Source organism: Podarcis pityusensis (genome assembly GCF_964106645.2).
Source record: "Podarcis pityusensis genome assembly, chromosome: 1".
Lineage (NCBI taxonomy): Eukaryota > Metazoa > Chordata > Lepidosauria > Squamata > Lacertidae > Podarcis > Podarcis pityusensis.
Window position 1 is genome coordinate 108542136 of NC_138028.1, and position 23579 is coordinate 108565714.

Consider the following 23579-nt stretch of genomic DNA (forward strand, 5'->3'; position numbering starts at 1 on the left):
CCAAAATGCTTTGGCTAAAAAAAGGGGGGGGGGAGTCACTGGACACGATCCAACCAGAGCTAAACGCTTATAAGACAACAATCATAGGCACAAATATAGTCTGTGGCCCACGAAAGTTTATGCCACTATACATATCTTGGTCTTTAATGTGATTTTCTTGCGATAGGAAAAGCACCACTCCAGCGGCCTGCTGTCTGGAAACTGTTACTTAGCTCCATCGAGCATGACTTTACCAGGGGAAGAAAGCAGACACTGTTATAATCCCACTGGTTTGCATAGGAAAGTGCATGACCGATCCTATATATGTTCACTAAGAAATAAGCCCTACTGAGTTCAGAGGGATCCGGTACCGAATAATCGTCCATAGGTCTGCAGCCTTAAACACGTGCTGAAATCTTTCCCACTCAAACCAAGACGTCGTGAAAATGCTTCGCAGTGGCTGGATCTTCCTTAGAGGGAAAAATCGCATTTCATTAAAGTGTCTTGCTTCTAAACAGGACTGTAGACCTTTCAGGATCCTGGGAAGAATTCCAGCTGCAAGACGACAGGAACTTGTGATATAAAGAGAAACCCTCCATTTGCCGTGCAAGGATCTCTCATGATCTCCCCAAAAACAAAAGCAAGTATTTATCTCGCTTCACTTTCCTAAGCGCGAAGCTCTGTTCTGTTTTTGCCAGTGATCCCGTGAAATGGACCAACTCTTGGGGGATATTAACATAGCAGACCCGTGTTAATAAGGATCTCGACCGGATTAGGCCCGCAGAAGTTTCCAGCTGCCCATCTGAGCGGCCTCAATAGCGCAGTGCCTTCTTTTGTGTCAAACGCTCCATCCTTAACCTCCGATCCGTCAGGAATGTCTTTAGCTACCGTCTAATTGATAAATTGCCTCAGGTGCCATCGGTAGGCGCACGTACGGCTAGAGAACCACGCGCGCTAATTAGTCACGAAAGCCGTAATTGGAAGGAGGGAACAACTCAGGACTGTATCGAGATCATGGACTCCGAAGCTGGCACCGGTTGTGTTTATCATAGGTGTTTGGAGAAAACCGTTCGCCCCGTCTAGGGCCAACGCAGCTGCAACAGGCAGCCCGAGAGCCGGCTTAGCGATCATGATTTCCTTCTCAGCAGGTTAGCCTAAGGGTTCTTCTCTGCTGGTGGGGGCTTGGTATCGCGTCTGCATCTTGGCTACCCGCTAAGGCAGTGTTCCCCAACCTTGGGCCTCCAGCTGTTTTTGGACTACAACTCCCATCATCCCTCACTAGCAAGACCAGTGGTCAAGGATGATGGGAATTGTAGTCCAAAACCAGCTGGAGGCCCAAGGTTGGGGAACACTGCGCTAAGGCAAAGAGGTCCCTGCCCGCAAAGGCGCGCACTGCTGACAAAGAAGTGCGCGCGCTATATAGTACGGCACACACACGCACCTGGGGTTCGGTTTCACTGAATTCATAGCACAGGAGTCTGCTGTAGGTGTGCAATAGACTCAAAACGTATTTTATTTTGTTCCCACTGAAAGAAACTCATCAGAAACCAATAGATCAGTCCTTGTTTCTAGAGTAGCCCCTTGCCCTGAAACGGAGCTGGAGATAGCTCCTCCTATTGGCTTTTTCTCCACATTTCCTCAAGGATGGGGCTTGGGGAGGGGACTGTGATCCCCGTGGACTTGTGGCGCTCCGATTGGCCATTCCGGCTGGGGCTGATGGAGGTTGAGAATTCAACAGCAGCCGCAGGGCAAAAGTCCCACCTCACCATCCCAGGCAAACTCGGCCCTCCAGATGTTTTGAGACTACAATTCCCATCATTCCTGACCACTGGTCCTGGTAGCTAGGGATCATGGGAGTTGTAGGCCAAAAACATCTGCAGGGTCGAGTTTGCCTATGCCTGCTCCTGGGGGTATGTAGTCAGGCCTGCCTACCCAAAACCAGCCTGCTACATCGCCGTTACCCAACTTGGGCGCAGGGGGAAAGGTAGCAAAACCCGTTTCGGTGGCCTCTCCATCCCACTTGTTGAAGCCCGCCTGAAGCAAGTCTGTTTTACAGAGTAACTTGGGCTAACGCTTTCAAATGCAGAATTCGAGATAGAAGAAAGGGACCGTAGTCAACTAGTATCGATGCAACGCCTAGATATTCGCTGGGAAGTTCCACTGAGAAATGGAGGCTCTTTCCGTGTTTAGGATCGGTGAGGGCGCAAGAGAGTGACGCTAGAACTTCTTGCGCAGATCTGAAGACTTGGAGAGCTATTACTGAGCGGCTCTAACATCTCTTGGATTCCCTAGGCCCTGAGAACAAGTAGATCTCCCTCTTCACGTGTATACACTTTATGCATATAAAAAGCTCGAAATATCGACCGTCTGCATTTGTTAGAGAGAGCTTAAAAAACCAGTAGATCTCTTTGGAAGCGTTAGCTAAACTAAAATAATTCTGAATGGGTCTCCCCGTGGAAATCGCTCTGTGTGTGTGTGTGTGTGTGTGTGAGAGAGAGAGAGAGAGAGAGAGAGAGAGAGAGGAGTAATTCTTGTGGGTGCAGGCTCAGGCGCACATTTAACACGCGCTTTTCACTATCTCGGTTCGAAGGAGACACTGAACCCCACGTTTCCCTTTGAGGCCACCCTTGCTGCAGAATTCCCGGGGAGAGGGAAATCTGCCCCCAGCCAGCGTCGAGGTGGGCCCCCTCTGGCTGGCTGGGGGGGGGCTCCTTCCGGGATAGAAGGACGCGCCGTTCCGGCCCGAACAGGTTGCCTTTTTTCGTTCCGAGCGCGCGCCCGCGCCTGGCAGCCCTTGTCAATTCCAGCCTGCGAGCTTGTGGAAATGCTCTACGCATAACTCAGGACAGAAGGGTGGGGGCGTAAAAAGCCAAGTCCAAGCTCCATGGGAGCACTGGGAAGAAACCTCGGGCGCCTTGCCATCCACAAGATGCGAAAGCCCACGGGGGAGCTCAGCAGCCAAGCCCACAGAAACGGCAATTCCCCCCCCCCTCCCCGAGGAGCTCTTGCTAAGCCATGTGTCCACGGCGCTGCGGTTTGCAGACTGCAATTATTAGCTAGGGTTTTTTGACTTGCAGGTTCCCAGACTGGGATTGTGGCGAAGAGCCAGCGGCGCCAGGCCTGTCTTGGCCCAGTTTACATCACTTCGCCAATTTTATCGTCATTGACCCGGATTCGGCTGTTCGCATTTTTGTCAAGAATCGCGGGGGGAGGCATTTTTGGGGGGGGAGGAGACGGGGAATGCTTTCCAAAGGACCGTCATGCTGTACCAACGTCCCTGGTGCTAAATCCCATTGAACCCATGGGGCTTACTCAGTAGACATGCATACGTTTGCGCTGGTAGCCACCGTTATCCATAGGCAAAAAGATCGAGAGGTTTTATCACCTACGACTAGGTTGCTTCCTCCTTCCTTTGTATACAAAAAACCACCTAGTCCACGGGCGGCGCGATCCAATGCATGCATGCTTACTCCGAAGTAAGCGCTATGGTTTTTAATAGGGCTTACTTCCAGGTCGGTCTACACACAATTGGTCAAAGGGGCCGTCACCTTTCCTAATAATGCACACTCGTACCAGAAACGTTCTGCTTCTCTCGCTTCCTCTCCACCACCCTCATTTAACTAATTATTACATCGTAGGAAACAAACCGTGGAATAGACAATTATAGGACCTAATCAAAGGCTTTTTTGTAGATGTAAAAAAGAGCGCAAAGCACGTTCTCCGTTTACCCACCGAGGCATTACAAAACCAGCTAGCATTACAAATATGAACGCATGCATGGAAGGAGACACGGGGATATAATTAGACGTTTGATTTTGGACAAATAAAAGACTGAATTTTCTCGACGGGGCGGTGGTTGGGTTTATATTACTGTTTTGTACTACCTTCTTTTTATTTATTTTTTAAGGTTGTTACACGTCTCTCTGTGGGCCTTTAACGAGAATGATTTTTTGTATTCCCTCGCGATGGAAGCTGCTTGAGATAAAATCAGAAGGATGCCCGACCCATGCACACCGGAGTGGAGTCGATCTGGAAAACAAAACAAACCTATTTCCACTTCACTGGAGTGATAACTCCACCAGCGTTTAAGCCGAGATGCATCAGTAGGGACGAGACTCTAGGTTCTCCCGTCACACACGCCCATGGGTGTAGCCAGGATTTATGTGGCGGGGGGCAGGATTCATGTTAGGGGGGCAGAACCTCAGTTTGTTAAGTATTTTTAATTGATTTACTTTATTGGGGGGGCAGCTGTCCCCCTCCCGGCTACGCCCATGCACAGGCGCAAGCACGGAAAAATCAATGCTGAAAAAAGGCCTTTACGCGCTCCTTTGGGCTGTCACAGTTTGCTTGGAAGTCCCCACTGACTTGAATGGGGCTTCCTCTTCAGGGCGCTACAGGATTGCAGCCCTGAAATCCGAACCCAGGCGGGTTTATTCGGAAGCAAGTCCTCCTGATTTCAGTGGGGTTGACGATACCAAGTCAATGCGGTTTATAATAGGATTGCATCCTAAGGGAAGGATACGGTCTTGGATGGAATAGCGGGAGATGTGGTCAGTATCCATGGGCCATATTGGTCTGTACGACCAAACGAGGAAGCTCACAGATTCCACAGAAGGGAAAGTCCCTCCAGCATTGACCTGAAGCTAAATGCAGACTTGCCTTTTCCTGACCTTGAGTCCACTTGGTTCCTATTGACGTGTTGGCAAAACGCGGTGGGCACCTTGGGTGGCGGGTGGCGGGTCTGCGTGGTGCTCTGATTCCGCTCTGTGAATGCAGAAGCAAAAGCCCAGGGGCCCATTCTAAAAACCAACAGTGGGTCAATCAGGCGTCCCTACTCCCCTTTCTTTACCTTTGCGGTAAAATTCCTGACTTCTCCTTCCTTTTTTCCATTAGAGAGACTCTTCCGAGTTCCCAAGACGGCGACCCTAAGCAAAATTGCCTGAGAATCAACCTTGTTTCAACTCCAGCTCGATCCTAAACTTTCCCACAAGTAAGTCCTATTGAACTGAACGGTGCTTACTTCTGAGAAGGCAGGTGTAGGATTACTTTGGTGGGTATACATTGGCTATACAATGGTACCTCGGGTTAAGTACTTAATTCGTTCCGGAGGTCTGTTCTTAACCTGAAACTGTTCTTAACCTGAAGCACCACTTTAGCTAATGGGGCCTCCTGCTGCTGCCGCGCCGCCGGAGCCCGATTTCTGTTCTCATCCTGAAGCAAAGTTCTTAACCCGAGGTACTATTTCTGGGTTAGCGGAGTCTGTAACCTGAAGCGTATGTAAGCTGAAGCGTATGTAACCCGAGGTACCACTGTACCGGAAATTGCTTTTCACGCAAGTTTGCTCATGAACGCTGGCCAAGGATCGGCCTGTAAAACGACGGAGTTTCTGGTCGTAGTTTCGAGACTTCAGCGATTATACTGGACAGGCCCACATTAGCAGAGGGGTACCTAGGCCCCATTGCGCCCTTGGCAATCCCCGGCTATCTGTCTTTCTTCGAGAGTTTTGCTCCCACCTGGGCCTGTGTCCTGGCGGGGACCAACCCCTACGTACGCCCCTGAATATTTGCACTCGAATTAAGTGGGCAGGGATGTGGACCTATTGCCCTTACTTCTTGTTGCAGACCTGAATTAAGGTCCTCGAGGAATGATTGGCTAAGAATTGGGATTCATGGGTGTGTGGATTTCATGATGGTCCTCCTAACCTTGCTTTCGTATTTTAAACACTGCACCCCGGGGCGAAATTTCTTGACAAGTAAAGGAATTTTAATGACCACTTCGCCCACGACTGCTAATTTCTCTCATCCTAGCTTAAATTCTCTAAAAGTGGGGTAGAGTATGGTAGGGCCATAGGATCTGCTTTGTACGCAGAAGATGCCAGGTGTAATCCTTGGCAGGACTGAATGTAGGGCTGGAAATACCTCCCCATCTGAATTCCTGGAGAGCTGCTGCCATTCATTGTAGACTTTACTGGACGAAAGATCTGACTCAGTAGAAGACAATCTGCTATGTACACATTTCGCATCAGGTAAAACTCCCTTTGTTCCAGATTGATCTGAATCTACTATAGGAGATCAGGCACTGAAGTGGTTTCAACGAAAGTACACTTCACTTTCAGAACCAGGCAGGGTTTTATTTAAGTGTGCGTGTACCATTGTTTTAAAATACAGTGGTACCTCGGGTTAAGTACTTAATTCGTTCCGGAGGTCCGTTCTTAACCTGAAACTGTTCTTAACCTGAAGCACCACTTTAGCTAATGGGGCCTCCTGCTGCCACTGCGCCACCGGAGCACGATTTCTGTTCTCATCCTGAAGCAAAGTTCTTAACCTGAAGCACTATTTCTGGGTTAGCGGAGTCTGTAACCTGAAGCGTATGTAACCTGAAGCGTATGTAACCTGAGGTGCCACTGTACATTACACAGTCTGTAGCTTGTGTAGCGTGCACCCGTGGGAGTTTTCTCGAGGGTAAGTCACACTGAGTTTCAATGGGACTGTCTTTCTAGGAAGCGCGCTTTAGATTGGGCTCGCAACCTCCTCTCCTGCTCCGCCAGAATATCAAAGCTGCAATTCTATACGCATTTATTTAAAATATTTATACAGTGCCTCTTCGGTGGTACTCCCAAGGCAGCTTACAAATGCTAGACAAACAAAAACAGGATATTAAAAGAGTTTATGATAAAGGAAGGATAAGAATTACGCTGGCACCAGGCAGATTTGTCTGCGAAAGGAGTTCAGGAAAAGAGGGCCACAACCGAGAAGACCCTCTTGGTGGTCACCTCAACCCAGATGGTGGGTACCTGGGAGAGAGCTCCCAACTATGACTTCAAATCACAGGCACGTCGATACTGGGTCTTATTCGGGCGCGTATTTTGGAATCGCTGCCTCAGATGGATGTTGTGTACATAAAAAGAGGAGCGAAAAAACCATGTAGACCGCCTTGAGCTTCTTGGAGGAAAGGTGGGCTACAAAACGAACCCTTCCACTGAACTCAGGACTCCTCAAGATACAAGAAAAAATGGCCTGACCCGGCCCACCTCTGTCCACACTATCAAAAGGCCATGTGCAGAAAAAAATTAACTGGTCATCCCTTTAATAAGAATATTTTTCACCCCACAGACTCCAGCAGAGAACAAACTAGCGTCTCTGCCATTAGGCTTCCTATACAGCACTAAATAAATGCTAAGCAGAGTTCCGCATCTTTGATAATAGCGCAGGGCAACCTCGAGCGAAGATTCCTGAACATCCTATTTACTTATTTGTCAAGAGGGCGCGATCCTATGCACTTCTACCTAGGGGCAAAAACACATGGCTCAGGTAGTCTGCAATCCTATACCCACTCTCCTCGATTTCCGCGTAGCCGTGCATAGGATCGCGCTGCGCGGCTATTCACGTTTCTGGAACGCGAACCGAAGCCAGGCCTGCAAACCACAAAAAAAGAAGGATTGTTAAAGAGTGGAGGGGACGAGATGGTGGGGTGGGCGCTTGGGGGTGAGGTTTGATTATTTTTTTGTGGGTGGCGTAGGGGCGGGAACCCCATCCGGGTTTGTAGTGGAACTGGAGCGCAATCGAGCAGCAACGCCAAGCCAGTCTCCAGGCTTCCCTTCGATGGCATCTTCCTCAGCTCTGACTGGGATCCCTCCGAAGAGATGCTGCGAACAATATTGCAAATCCCAGAGGGACTTTTGCCTGAGAGAGCCAGCCGCAAAACTTGAGCCATCCTCCCGGGTATATCCTCAGCTGGGGCTGCGGCGCGCTGGACTGCCTTGGCTGAACTGATTTCCATGGGACGTTTCCCTCGCTTGTTGCATTGTTTGTATTTAATAAGAATATCTTGTTCTGTTTGTTTTGTCTCCTGGGAGCCAATAAAGCTGTGAAGTTTTTCTTTACACCAAATGCAGCTCTACGGGCGATCAATCAATGGGTAGTTTTTGGATAATCTGTGAGAGTGAGAAATCTAATAATGCAAGCAGCTCAAAAAAAAGGGAAAACAGTCTATTTTCTCTTAGGTTAGCTGAGCCAGGACTAGCTAGAACCGTATATTTCAGGCATGAGATAGTGCATTTGTGTCTCTGTGTGTATGAACAACGTGTGTTCTCCCTGTGATGGCTTCTGTTTGCATTATGGAATATTAAATACTGGATTATTTAATGCTATTTGCATGTGGAATATTAATATATATGGAATGTAAATATGAACGTGAGCGTAACAATGCTCCCTTTCCACCTGTGATTCCCTAGCCAGAAGCATACAGCTCTGTTGCTGGAGGGTGTACATATATATATAGCCGTGACCAGCTGTCATTGGCAGCCACGAACTTTCATTTAAAGCAGTGGAATCCTCGGACTGAGGAGGCCGCGGTCCTAAACACAAGGATTAGGATGGGAGCCTGGAAGAAAAACGCACGCAGACGCCGCTCCGAGCTCAATGTGCATGGATAGGACTGTCCCTCTTACTTTTTTAAGTGTACTTTTTAAAGTTTCAAGTATAGGAAACAAGCTGCAGATAGGCAAGACACCTAGAATCATAGAATTATAGAGTTGGAAAGGACCAGGAGGGTCATCTAGTGAGACCATGAAGGAATCTTTTTGCCCAACGCAGGAATCTTTTGGCCCAAAGAGGGGCTCGAACCCACAGGCCTGAGATTAAGAGTCTCATGCGCTACCGACTGAGCTATCCTGCAGGCTGGTGGGGACCCACACTTTAAATCAAAACCGCGCATCGTGATCCTAACCATGGTTACTGAATGGTGCATTTATGTGCTTATGTACCACACAACTTATGACCGTCCTTTCCTCCATCGTGGAAGATCCTCGCAGTCGCCCATCCAGGCACAAACCCAACCTCGCTTAGCTTCAGCGAGGTGGGGGCCTTGTGCGCCTTCAGACAACCATGAGCTGATGAGACCAGTGTGTATCTCACTGACTCCCTGGCTGGCACATTGGGTAGATGCCATAACCGTGCACGAGATTTATCTCCCCCACCCACATTGCATCCTGGCCTTTCTCCAAGGCTCTCGGTGAAAATGTTAACACACGTGGGGGGTCATCCTATCGTACCCTCACAACGCCCTCGTGAGGTAGATTAGCCCAGGATATGGGGAGTTAGTCAAGACTGCCCATTGGTCTGTGTAGCTGTGCGGGGGAACCGAACCTAAATGACCAATCGGAGTAGAGGGATTTCAGCGGGAGAGTCAAGCAATTGAAATCAGAAAGACTTAATAAATAGTGCCATGGCCCATTTTTAGGCTGCGTTGGGAGCAAGACCCGTTGAAGACAGTACAGTAGAAATATGGATGAATAAATATGCATGTTTTGGATTGAATCACAGCTGCCAAGGACTTCTTAACACCGTGTATGAATGTTTTGGGTATTGTGAGCCGCCTTGAGCGCAATTGTTTGTGGCAAGTGGTGCACGGTGGGAGACGAACTTGGACAGGATTGGGCCACCCAAGAGACCAAACCACCAATCAGGATGCTCCCCATTTCAAGCCTCACGCTTGCAAGCAGATGTCCGGATCCAATGGCGAATTTGTTCACAGTGGCCCCAGTACTGCATTTTTTTTTTAATGCTATTAATAATAAAACAAAACAAGCCACAACCACTCCCATGACTCTGGAGATGACAACTGAAAATCCCCCCAAACAAATTGTTTAATCAATGAAGCGTCTAACAACTTTAACACTTCCTGGTCGCCTTGTTAATAAATGTAATTTGAGGTAGATTTATAAACGGGAGGGGCGAGGGTGGGGGCAGATCTCCCCCATCTAAACAGCTAAATCATAGTTAGGCGCCGTTCACATCTCCCAGATGCCTATGGACTCCTCGGAATTAGGTGTTAAATAGACAAAAGTGACCTAAACCGCCTTTAAAAGCACAGCATGACCATGTAATTTCTTTTTCTCTCCCCCCCTCCAGTTTGTGGGGGTTTTTTTATTTAAAAAAAGATGAAACTTCTTTCCAAGTAGCTATCACCCAGATTTAGTGTGAAAAGTACTGTAATTGTAATTCACGCCGTCAGGGTCTATGGCTGATAGACTATCAGCTGTTCTGTAGTTAGGGGAGGCCGTCTCCTTCGTTTTCTTTCTCTCTCTCTCTCTTTCCTCCCCCCACCTTTCCCCCCCTCCAAAGAGGAAAGCTGCCAAATGCTCCGCTATACCTCCAGCAAGCTAATCGGATGCCAAAACAGCAGCTGCACACATATGCAAATTGGCAATTAATAATATAACATTCTGGGGTGCTTGTGGGGGGGGGGAGAAGAAGAAAGATAGAGATTTAATTTTTTTTTTCAAAGGGAGGAGGGGAAGGGAGAAGGGAGGGGGGGGGGAAGGAGCTACCTGAACATGAATAACCTTAACAGTGCCAGCGAAGCTCTGATCAGAATGGTGCAGAATTAATGAGCCACTGGAGAGAATTCTTCTTCTCCAGCACCCTCTCTCTCTCTCTCTCTCTCTCTCTCACTCACACACACACACGAACAGAGAGAGAGAGAGAGAGAGAGAGAGAGAGAGAGAGAGAGAGAGAGAGAGAGAGAGATCTTTGTTGTCCTGCCGAGTTGCCCGGGTAGAAATAGTCCCAGCCACTTTGGATTCCCTGAGAAGAGACGCTTTTACTTTGGTTTAGCATCGCTTTGTCTTTGTGCAAAAGAAAACAACGGGGGAGGGAATGTATGTGTGAGAGAGGGGAGGAAGATTCATTCATATAGATGTCATCAAGGACCCCCGGCCCAATAACACATCCCGACCACCCACCCACCGTCTCACCGATGACCCCCAAGCAAAGGAGCGGAGCAGACACGATTAACTGTGATTATTCCTCGCGTTTTGCGCGCATCCAGGAACAGGCGAAAGGGCTTGTCGGTTTTGCGCGGCGCTGCGGCAGGAGCAGCAGCATCAGTAACCAAAGAGCGCTTCCTGTAAGCTCCTCGTCTTGACTGGCCGCTGCCACCCCATCCCCTTTCCTTGCTCTGGTCACACAATAGAGCAGCAGATGTTAGATCAACATCCTCCAGATGTTGATAGGCTTCCCTGGCCAGCATGGCCAATGGTATGGGAGGATGGGAGCTGGAGTACAGCCACATCTGGATAACCATAGGAGGCAGAAAAGGATAGGGGGCATGCCTGGACTTGCCAAGCCCTTCCCCACTTGCCCACTTACACACACACACACACACACACACACAGTCTGCTCCACATGCAGAAATCAAGCAGGATAACCGTTCCCCCACTCTTTACTTCCCATGCCAGGCAACAGGAGTGCCAACATGACCCCACAATCGTGGGTGCCCAGGGCCATGGGTGCCATGCAGAACGCCTGGCCCTGGCGCTGAAATTTGTGGGTGCCTGGCCCCTTCATGGGGAACTTTGTGGGTGCTCGAGCACCCAGGGCCCCAAGCAGTTGGCACCTATGCCAGGCAGGCCTTCGTCCATTACATTTTTACATATGAAGCTTCTGCTAAATGTGAAAGAGGAGGTGGCTGGGGCACCGGCTGGGAGAGGGCCAGACCTGACCTGGCCATTATATTTTTGCAAGCAGATAAAAAGCTTGCAACTCATTTTTTTATTTTATTTTTTTGAGAAGACATGATTTGCCCATTCACACATTTCATCCCTCTGTAATTTATGTTCAGAAAAAACCTTTCAGGGAGGCAAAATAATATGGGACGTGGAGCCTGAGATAATGGTTAATTTCTGGGGGGAAAGAGAGGGCTGAGTGGGATTTAAACATACCTGAAAACTGTAAGGTAAAGGTAAAGGGACCCCTGACCGTTAGGTCCAGTCGTGACCCACACTGGGGTTGCAGCGCTCATCTCGCTTTATTGGCTGAGGGAGCCGGCATACAGCTTCCGGGTCATGTGGCCAGCATGACTAAGCCACTTCTGGCGAACCAGAGCAGCACATGGAAACGCCATTTACCTTCCCACCAGAAGGTAACTTGCACTTTGACGTGCTTTCGAACTGCTAGGTTGGCAGGAGCAGGGACTGAGCAACGGGAGCTCACCCCGTCGCAGGGATTCAAACCGCTGACCTTCTGATCAGCAAGTCCTAGGCTCTGTGGTTTAACCCACAGCACCACCCGCGTCCCTGGAAACTGTACCTGAGAGCTAATAGCCCTGCCCCATAGGAACTGATGGTGGCTAAAGGCTTGATATGTCCCAATGCCAATTCTGGGTGATGAAGCTGGCTGGTAGCTCAGCTCATGACCTGCCTGAAATGACATATGTGCAACAGGGGGAGGTATATTGAGACATATAACGCATATTACAGTGGGTTATGGTGCCTGAGCAAAGCACTTCTATGGATTGCTGCCACTGTGGGGGAAAAAAAAAATCATGCCTCCCTAATGGACATTTTCTTGCAGCGTAGAAAACACAATTTTATATTTAACGGAAGTATTTATTTTCAGGGTGTCATGCATATTTAGTTCCCAAATGCTATCATTTCCAGAACTTATAAAATGTTAAAACTCTCAGCGCAGCGATAAGACTGGTACCAAAGAAATCAATCTGGCAATTTAGCATCCAAAATAGGTACAATGTAGAGAACAGGATGTGCTCTAGCATTTGGGGCATATTGATGCGCATATTCCATATATCCTTAGCAGGGGGAAGTTGATGTGGAAAGGGTGTCCACCTAGGATATCTAACGTCTAATGTTTAATATTGGTTTGCAGAGACCTTACCCATTGCTCTTTAACAATGCAGTTTATTCTGTCCTCCTTATCGCATACATATTTTGTTACTGAGCCCCAGTGATGCTTGACAAACACACCAGCTCCATTTTAGAATATGAGGCAGCAGAGAGGAGCTAGATGTTTTCTCTTTAAATCGCCTTTTCCTTCCATTTTATGGTGCAAATGCACGCAACCACCACATCTGAATAAAACAAAAGCACATAAGAAATTTTTAAAAAATGGGATCTGAAAATAACATTTAAAGATATTCAGCTCTTCCCTCTCTGAATATTCCCCACATAAATCTCTACCTCTTCTCCTACATTAATGACACCTTGCTTTTATGTAATTTTGTTGTTGCATTTCACACTGCAGTCCTATGCATGTTTACTCTGAAGTGTTCAGTAGCATCTGCTCTCAAAGAAACGTATCCAGGATGGCAGCCTCAAGATAAAAACCAATAATACTTTTAATAGATGGGATAAAAGTGAGATTAAAATACATTTATACCAGAGGCCAGTGTGGTGTGGCACTCTGGGGTGCCTTGAATGATGGTCAGGGGTTGTGCAGACAACACTGGCCTATGTCCCTCTTTCTTTCTTTCTTTCTTTCTTTCTTTCTTTCTTTCTTTCTTTCTTTCTTTCTTTGCTTCTTTCCTTCCCTCCCTCCCTCCCCTGATGCCCTTTCACATCTCTGCCTCCCAAAAGCTTGGCTTTTTGTTGCTGCTGCCTTGGCTACAAGCTCCACAAGCAAATGGTGGTTCTGGGGCTGCCTGGAGGCCTCCCAAGGAGAGGGGAGAGGAGGCTAAGGGAACATTTCACAAGGGAAGGTGTTCAAAAAGGGGTGAGAGGCTGCTGGCTCTGCAAGCAAGGGGTGACATAACTGGGCCTCTGAGGCTCGGAGTGCATTTCCCCACAGTGGAGCCGCAGAAAGAATGTAGTTGGTCAAGTGATCAGTGGGCTCAAAAAGGTTGAAAACTTCTGATTTATACATTTATCATACATGGAGGGCACTTGCGATGCATGAGCCTTGCTGCCTGCCTTTCCCCTCAGTGAACATAAGAGGAAAACAAGATGCCATCCCCTGTTAGCATTATTATCTATGCACACAAGCAAAGGCACTTCTGCGAAAATACAGTTTAAATGTAGGTGGTTGTTCAATGGTGAGCTATTGTATCAAACTGATTTCTTAAATACTACTACTGCCATCGTAGGACAAGAGGGCCCCCCCCCCAATGCTTTGCTCTCCATTATCACCTAGCAGTTTGAAAGCATACCAGTGCAAGTAGATAAATAGGTACCACTGTGGCGGGAAGGTAAACGGCGTTTCCATGCACTCTGGTTTCTGTCACAGTGTTCTGTTGCACCAGAAACGGTGCATGACCTAGAAAGTTGTCTGTGGACAAACGCCGGCTCCCTCGGTCTGAAAGCGAGATGAGCACCACACCCCCATAGTCGCCTTTGACTGGACTTAACCGTCCAGGGGTCCTCTACCTTTACCTTTTATCGCACATTCTGCTGTTTTCCATTTGTCACATCATAAATTTAAAGCACATAGTTCCCCCCCAAAAATTGTAGTTTACCTCCACGGACTACGATTCCCAGCACACTTAACAAACTACAGTTCCCTAGATTCATTGGAGGAAGCCGTTGCCTCAAATGTATGGGGTGAGGATGTGACCTTGAACAGTTTCTACCGCTGCCTGGGCTTCTCATTCTTGCTAGAAGTGTAATAAGCTCTAGACAGAGCACCAAAGCAATCTGCACAGTACTGCAAGAGAGGGCTCACAGCTTCCCAGATCTATGAAATAAGGCTACATCCCAAGTTTCAGATTTGAGAGATGGTGTGTTCACAGATATCTGAAATGCAGAGAAGCTGATCAAAGAATGTAGATCACAGGGACAAAGTGCAGGGTTTTTAAAATGTGCTCACCTCTCTGCTGAATTGTGGCTTGACGATTAGACAGATTAGCTTAATGCAGATGAAACCATTAAAGACTGAGGATGTTGCTTCTACAAAATCATTTTGTTTTGTAGTCATTTATTCATGTACGAGTGTGAAGGGGGGGGGGGAGGGAAACAACAACGGTTGCATCCTGATTTGCACCCACTCACTTTCCGCTAAGCCGCATCCAAATAAATTGTTCTGTGAGAGTGTAACAAGAAAACATTTGTGAATTTGAAATTGCACAGCATATTGAGGGATTCTATTCTCTAAACTAGAGTCGCAGGGAACGAAAACTCCAATTTGGCTCTGTTTCTTGAAACGCTCATTTCAGTACATGGAACCACTGTGAAAAGTCTATAGAGTTTGGCTCCCCTGTTCAGAATTAAGCCAGCCAATTTCTTCTCTGTTTATGCATTTTCCTAGAATGTACATACACAAGATGTATTGAATGCTTTTGCTTCCTACATGAAATTAGAATGATATACAATTTCTCTCTGTACTACCAAATCATCATATAGCCCCTGACTGGCTGCTGAAAAATAGAGGAAGAGGTGATGTGAGTTCTAATGTCAGCATCCTATTCACCCATTAGACAGTGAGAGCAAGTGCTGAGTCTACTGGCATGCATCCTACACACTAGTCATCCCCTTTGTCCTTTGGTCATCTACCCCATGTGGAACCAGAGCCTGATGCTAGTGAATGACACTTTGGATTTTCAGCAGAAGCACAGATCATGAGAAGGGGCAGCGGAATTTGGAGTAGGAAGCACCCCTCTCCAAAGCAACAGCAATAGTAGCAGATTTCAGGAAGGAGGATCAGCGTCTTATAAAAAATAAGTAAGGGGTTAACTCTATCATCTTCTCAGCATGCTCGTCCAGTGGCAGATAATGGTTTCAGCAGCCTGGTAATAATAATAATAATAATAATAATAATAATAATAATAATAATAATATTTCATTTGTATACCGCCCTATACCCGCAAGTCTCAAAGTGCTTCACAACATAAAATCCCAATATAAAAACACAAAATAATTTGTGGCCATTCCAGTGGGTCATCATTTGGATACACACACACACACACACACACATATCACAGATCACCTGCAAACTGTTAGATATTTTTTTCTATAATCTCCTGCATAAGCCTAGTAGCATAGAAAAGTTTTCAGCAAATATTTAAATATTACTATTAAAGAAGACTGCTGCAAAGTGGAAAAGTGTTCCACAATACTGGGCCAATAATTAATTAATTTATCAAATTATTATTATTATTAATTTTTATTTTTTTAAGCCCTCCGGGCAGTTTACAAGAACTATTTAAATGACCAATAAAACAGTCAGTTAAACACATTTAAAATATAGTTAAAGTTAACAATAGACTAAAAAAAGAAGATTAAAACAGGTCAACATCTGCATGTCTGGATAGGCTTTCCTCAACAAAAATGTTTTAAGCAAGCACTTGAAAAGTATGGCGAAGATGCCTGCCTGATGGCAGCAGACCAGGAGTTCTAACGTGTAGGTGATGCCACATTAAAAGGCCAATGCAGAACGTGTACTATGTGGCACAAGTAACAGTGTCACATCTGCAGATTGACACGATTGAGTGGGAACATACAGAGTAAGGAAACAAGCAAACAAACTTCTTTCTTTCTTTCTTTCTTTCTTTCTTTCTTTCTTTCTTATCTTTTCTATCTTGATTTCTATTATAACAGTCCCTATAGGGTTGAGAACTCAAACTGACCCAGAGCTCAAACTGAATTTTCTTCTTATGTTTGAGTTGAGGTCATAACTGGTTTTGGAGCCATGGTATCTTTAATAGTGGGAGAAGCTTGTCCATGTTTGCTGGTGTACTCACCTGAACAGATTGCCAGTAAACAAACCCATCTATTCGCTTAGTGCAAACCCAAAGTCTGCACAATCATTCACTTAAATCTAGGCACTCCATATATCGCTTACACTCTAACGTCCACCCAGTCATTCATTTATTTTGGAATGAAGTTAAAATCGAACCAAATCAGGCTCATTTCATTTCCATTTTCACTCATTCTGAAACAAAAGCAGAGTAGAACAAATGTGACATACCTTATTTGTATCATTCAAGGTTGGGTCGGTCTGGGAAGCTTACCTGTCTCATCTGTGGCCATTTCCAGTGGCCACCCTTTAAAAAAAAACCCCAAAATACCATTCTAGAGCAATCTGGGAGAAGGATTGGCAGTCACCAGGAACAGCTACAGAAGCTAGTCTTGCTGCTGCCACTGAGAGAAAAAAACTGCTAAAGGAAAGAAAAGTAATTTGAGTAATAAAAAAGGCAAGAAATGAATAATGAAACGAATGCTAATTGAGTGAATAACTAGCAAAACAAATGAGGATCCTAATTACAAAATGAACAGAATACTAAAAAATAATACTAATAAAATGGGTAATGTCATCAGCATCTGACGCCTGAGACAGTTATCCCACTCTGCCCAACGGTAGAAGTGGCCCTGGCTGTTGCTACTGTAATAGTTTTCTAGCATCTTTGTCTAGCTCACTTGATTCCTTGCAGTGAGCTTTCCTTGCATGGTGACAGGCAGTGCTTTTTTTTTGCTAGAAAAATAGGTGCCGATCAGAAGGGCGGCGGTTCGATTCCCCGTGACGGGGTGAGCTCCCGTTGCTCGGTCCCTGCTCCTGCCAACCTAGCAGTTCGAAAGCATGTCAAAGTGCAAGTAGATAAATAGGTACCGCTCTGGTGGGAAGGTAAATGGCGTTTCTGTGTGCTGCTCTGGTTCGCCAGAAGCAGCTTAGTCATGCTGGCCACATGACCCGGAAGCTGTACGCCGGCTCCCTCGGCCAATAAAGCGAGATGAGCATCTCAACCCCAGAGTCAGCCACGACTGGGCCTAATGGTCAGGGGTTCCTTTACCTTTACCTTACTCATAATGAAGTTGTTACAGTAAGTGCCACACTTTTTAACAACGAAAAAAAGAGGTGCTGGTAACTGCATACCCTTCAGTACCCCCTGAAAAAAGTGCTGGTGACGGGTAAAAAATATGCTTTAATTACAATTGAGAGAAGCTTAATGAATTCTACAATTATTCGTGATATGCATTATAATGCACACTCTAGCTGCCTGGTTAGTGGACACATTCTAAAATACAACCACGCCAACATATGGCTTTTAAGATCACCTTATTTTTATTTATTTTATTCATAAAAACATCCCCATGCCTCCCTTCCCTTCTAGTGCCACGGAGGCTGTTGTTTTGAATAATGTGCAACTGAGAAAATGTAACCTTTCACTGCTTTCAGCAACATATAGCAGGAAGCTCTGGCTGTGCTTCCGGCTATTTCAAGTGGTTAGGGAGTACGAAAAGCATCTTGTTACGCTGGCGGCGGCATTATAATAGCAATATCCAGTGGGTGGTATTCCACACTTATCCTACTCAGACTACAGACATTGCCATGAATGGACATGACTGACTTAGGCTCATTCATTTCAATGACTCTGCACTGAGTAGGACTTAGCTGAAGGCAAACTAATATAAAAATTCAAGTATGGCTTCTTAGGTAGCAACAACAATACCATCCAAGCACATGAGGGAGGTTTAAGGTGAGGGTCCCAAAGTATACAGAAGCACAACATCTATTTTTTAAAAAATTCAATACCTGTTACATAGACCCAGGGCTTTTTTCTTTTCTTTTTTTCCAATTGGAGACCACCAGATCTTAGCTCTGGCACCTCTCAGGTAAGCCAGGTGGGCATCGCTGCCATTCTAAGAGAACAAGGGAGAAGTTCACAGTGAGCTCCAGCACCTCTTTTTCTAGAAAAATAGCATTGCATAGAACTGAAAATAATTGAGAAACAGCAACAGCAGCAGCAGCAGCAACAACAACAACAAGAAGAAGAAGCTAGGGAAATAAAGCATGTCTGGAAACTCAAGATCATTCATACAGCGCTCCTTTTAAGAATAGCTAAAGGAATTGTTCCAAGTATCCTGAAACAAAACTTAGAGGAATCCATGAGCCATTATTCCTGTTAAATCTGATGCACACAAGCCAATAATTCTCTGGATTATATTTGGGAAATCCAAAGCAGTGTTTAACATTCTGTAGGAAAAGAGGTTTGGGATAACAGATTCATGCCTGACTGAGCACTGACACCACCAAGATGAAGAGGGGAAATAAACATTCTTAATTAATTCTACATAAGATCAGGGTATGATCTTATGTGTAAGGGATAAGAAGCCCCTGCACATTTTGTCTGTTTTGCTGCTCTGGCATATGGAACGTGTTAGCCAAGCTTGTTGTGTGCCCACCATGTAAATCTCATGACCTCATGCGAATAACATTCACATTTACTTGAACATCTGATTACATGAATGATCAGCATGTGCTGGAGTCTCTCATGTCACCAAAGAAATGAATTTAGTGTAGTCACATTGCATCTGTGACTCTGAAAAGCCCTATAGCTTCTCAGCTCTGGTTTTGCATCTAGGAATATTGTCAGCAGTGACAGGCAGTGACTTTCCAGGGTTTCAGGCAGGGAGTCGTCCCCCCCGCCGTATCTGGAGACCCAAAGAGTTGAACCTGTAAAAGCACGTGCTCTGTCACTGAGTTACAACCTTTTTGAAATGGGGATGCTCTTTTTAGTTCTGCAGTGTCGCCTGCATGCACTTTTGGAAAGCCCTCCTTTTATTTTTAAATCTTTGTAAGTGGTAATAGACGGAAGGCTTCTAAAATATGGATCAGGGGAGAGCTAGTGGGAGAATCATTGTCGTTAGGGGAGTGGAATGGAAAGTTGGGGAGAACGGCTGGTAGAGTCTCTGTTGGAAAATGACAGTGAGTGGCAATTGTGCCTGCAACAGGGACAGGAAGGGACAAGGGAGAGTGAGATCAGGGAGAACAGTTAGAGCCTTTGAAAGAGCCTAGCTGTTCTGAAACTTAAGAAAGTTACTTTAGATAAGGAAGCCGCCACTAAAGAGTTCTGAATATTAAGACTACTTGTCCTGAATGTTACATTCCTTAAAGAAATACCTTTTTATACTTTCAACCATTTGTGTTCTGGTCTGGGAGGAATCTGGGGTGATTATGGGCTCATTCACATGGGAGTTGAATGTGGATTTGAAGCTGCATGTGCCTTGATTTTTTGGATAAGGTAAAGGTAAAGTACCCCTGGACGATTAAGTCTTCAGGTTGAGGGAGCCGGCGTCTGTCCACAGACAGCTTTCTGGGTTATGTGGCCAGCATGACTAAACTGCTTCAGGCACAGAGAATCAGTGAATATGTACATGTATATGTATAGATAGGGACAAATCAGCAGTCAGCAAGGAACAAAACTGCCCTGTAATGAAGAGATGCAGAAGGATTACATATGAATCATGGCATTATTTGCCACATCCTGGTGTGTGTGTGTGATTGGGGCATGGTGATTCCACAGTAAATAGCTCATCTGGAAGCCTAACGGTTCCATCCCAGATCCAGTATAGGCAATGCTGTAATTTGGACAGAAAAAGCATGAAGGGGGCTGTTTCTCAGGAGCATGTTTCATAATAGAAGGTACAAGTGGGAGCCTAATGCCATTTATGGACACATTTCATTCTAATTAGTTTATTCTAAATAATGCCATCATTACTTTATTACACCCTTTTCACCAACAGTACATGCACACGTTTTGAGGCATGCATCTGAACAGAGCCATGTCCAGTTCCCCCACAAATGTCACTAACCAGCAGGGGTTGATGTGAAGACTCATGGAACATTGGATCACACTGGAAATTCAGGCCTCCTCATTTCTTTACTCTGCTTCCCAAGAAACACACATCTGCATCCTCACCATCTCCTCTACCCATTCTTTCCTTTCCACCATACTTTCTTTGGGATATCTACTTCCCATTTTTGCCTGTGTTTCTTGTCCTCAGATCCATAATTCTCTGGTGTACTCTCGTTCTCTAAAGCTGCAATCCTAAATCCATTTATCTGGGAGGAAGCCCTGCTGAACTCAACAAGACTAATTTCTAGCCAGACATCCCACAAACTTCATATCCACCTTCCGGGCTTTTATGACATCATAGAGGCTCAGTCAATTGGAAGGACTCACAGAGCAACAGTTGACATTCAATCTATGTTTAACTCAGATTTTGCCCTTTTTCTTACTGCCTGTGAATTATTATTTTTTTGGCCAGTTAGCCAAGCTACAAATTTCCCACTGATCTGTTCAATGTAGTCTTCAATTTGACACATCATACTTATCTAGGCAATTGCAATAGGTGCCCTAAAACAATATTCATACAGAAACCCTGAGTTTGGTATTACATGATAGTTGAGTAATTTCCACCCTTTTTGGTTTCATTATAAGTGTTAACAGTCATATAATTTGTAGTAATTGCATTACATCTCCTTATTTATAATAGCATAAGCCATTTATGTAGAAACAACGTGGTGTCCTCAGGAATATTATCTTTTCAGGTAAGAAGTAAGCTATTAAATCACACTGAAAATGATCATTGTTGCAAACAATGTTAAGTGTCAACCCATTATGAAGGAGAATTATTCAATCCACCTGGTATATTGAAGTCAATCACATGGATAATTTGTACCTGTGTCTCTCTCCTTGGAGATACATCAACTTTATTTTCAAGGCAAGGAAGACCCTACTTACAGCTTCAAGAGCATCAACACTTAAGGAATACATATTGCAAGTCGTCAGTGTCAAAATATTTCCCAAAGATCTTTGTGATCTTTGCCCATATATGACTTGTTTATATAAATACATGGAAGGGATAACATTATTTCAGTGAGATATATTTAGCTCATGAGATACAACTTGCTCATTACTTCTTTGTTCCTTAATGATGTTTTCTGCTAGTGGGCTACAGTAGACTGTTCTTGATCATTTTGTGACTGAAATGATGTAATTCTATTAAAAGATTATCTAAATGAAGAAAGCTATTTTGGGAACTTCTCACAGACATCTAACCAGGGCCATCATAGCTCAGTTAGCTTAGCTCTCCATTTTTCAGGATCAAATGTTTTATATTGTTTTATTTAGATTTACAGGAGCTCAACGCAAATCTTCAAGATTTAAATAGCTTCCACAGAGTTAATTTGGTAGCTTCTTTTTTCTCCAAATGACTTATTTTTAAGCTGTGCTCAGATATCTCCAATTGAATATTATAAAAAGAAAGTCTTTCACAGGAAGTAGGGGGAAGAAGATGGCCTGCAATCGAGAGAGCTCCTTTAGAGGTCCTATTCCCACCTGGTGGGACATTTGACACACACATTGGAAGCTGCCTTTTGTACTCACCCAATTTCAAAACTGGTTTCCCATGTGGCGAAAGGGTATGTGGTCTTTTTTCTTTCTTTTGTAAGTCTTCATAATCAGTTTGTTCAGCCATTCTCTGACTTGTGACCAAGACTTTTAAGGCCGCCTAGTCCAACTCATAATGTGTTGCTTTTTTTTTTTTAATCCTCATCTCAGATCCAGTCTTGCTTGACATATTTTCAATAACGTTCCTATCAGTTGCCTTAGGAGATTCATCTCCTGTTGCCTTAAAAGAAACCATGCTAACTAGGCCTTGTTGCTTTATAACAGCTGAGTGTCTCCTATTTGGATGAGAGTGAAAAATAACAGCTACTACACAAGCAGCATCACTCAGCCTGAAAAAAGCAAGGAATTTCTGAACCTATCATTGACCTTTCACTCCTGACCCTCCCAGCCGCCATATTAGTGCGCTCCCACCAAAATACCAGCTTGTGTTTACAGTCTGATTTCTCCTGATGGTAAATGGGCGCATACTCACGAGCACTCGCTCTATGTGCACTCAATGGGATCGTGATCTGGAGAGCTGAAAACGTAAACACAAGCTGGTATTATGGTGTAACTAGCGGTTTATGGAGCTTTGTTTGAATATTTAAAAATGGGCACAGTGGGCAGAACAAAAGGAGGCGAAAAGCTGTGCTGCTACGCAGCGGAAACTTGGAAAGCTCCTGACATTCCTTCACAATTCAAGTCTGGAACTGGAGGATGGGGGGGGGGTGAGGAGAGAAAGAGAGAGACGACTCAAATGTGCCTCCACGCTCCCTATTGTCAGTTGCATTGATAGCACCATCTTCTTATGAAACACAGAGTGCTCTTCCTAACACTTGGCTTTCAGTTTTGCATTTTCCCAGCCATCTTACTAGTCTGAAGTTCGCAACTTGCAAGCATGGAGCGAGATCGTCGCCACCACCTCGTAGGACTCATTTCTGAACATGACATGGATCTGGCAGCAACATTAGACCACTATGCGCACTTCATCAGCATAAGCCCTTGTGAAATAACAATGGTAGTTGGTGCTGGTAAAGTATTCCAACAATTGGAAGCCAAGGAGAAGTCTTGTTATTTGTAACTACCATGGCTCGGAACCTAGACTTGGACACTTCTGCATCAGAGGAGGAGCTATGAGACATCAAGGGTCATGGGAATGTGTTAGATCTCTTCTTTGGACCATCTCAGGAAGTAGCCACCAACATGGAGATTTCCATGGATGAAGAACAAGGAGAACATGTTTCCTTGATACTGTGCTCCAAGGTGATGTTTCTTTACCAATATCATCAGTTGCCAATGTCTCCTTCCCGTAAGCTTGGTAACCCCGTCCTTCTTGGCCAAGCATAATAGCAAACTGATTTTTATACCCACCTGCTGCAAGTTCCAACATGGCTTACCATGTAGAGCAAAGATCTAGTGTTTCATTACGTTGCATAGATCACTGGGCACTCAGCTGAACAATTCTACTTATGACAAAAACTTTTAAGTTCATACCATCCAGTCAACTTTTACAGTAATCTAGTCTAGAGTGAGTGTGATATTGCAGTTAAAATATCCTTCTAGATTTGGAGAAGCTGATATTTAAATCCTCACTCAGTCATGAAGTGAGCTCAGAAGCAGTCACTTTCTCTCTGTCTAATCTACCTCACTAGATTGCTGGGAAGATAAAATGAAGAAAGGAAACTTCAGCACCTTAGAAGAAA

The 23579-nt window shown here is 45.3% G+C and overlaps 1 long non-coding RNA gene across 3 annotated transcripts; it reads right to left on the minus strand.

Moving 5' to 3' along the window:
• Positions 1-12660: 12660 nt before the first annotated feature.
• On the minus strand, positions 12661-20602 carry LOC308479248. 3 transcript variants are annotated; one of them, XR_013987575.1, is made up of 5 exons: positions 20297-20602; positions 18237-18343; positions 16674-16749; positions 14577-14789; positions 12661-12846 (listed from the first exon to the last, which is right to left on the minus strand). It is a non-coding gene; the product is annotated as an uncharacterized lncRNA (long non-coding RNA). The 3 variants fall into 3 exon arrangements; XR_013987576.1 differs by having other exon boundaries at positions 14577-15010; XR_013987577.1 differs by lacking the exons at positions 12661-12846; positions 14577-14789 and adding an exon at positions 15019-15492.
• Positions 20603-23579: the final 2977 nt, after the last annotated feature.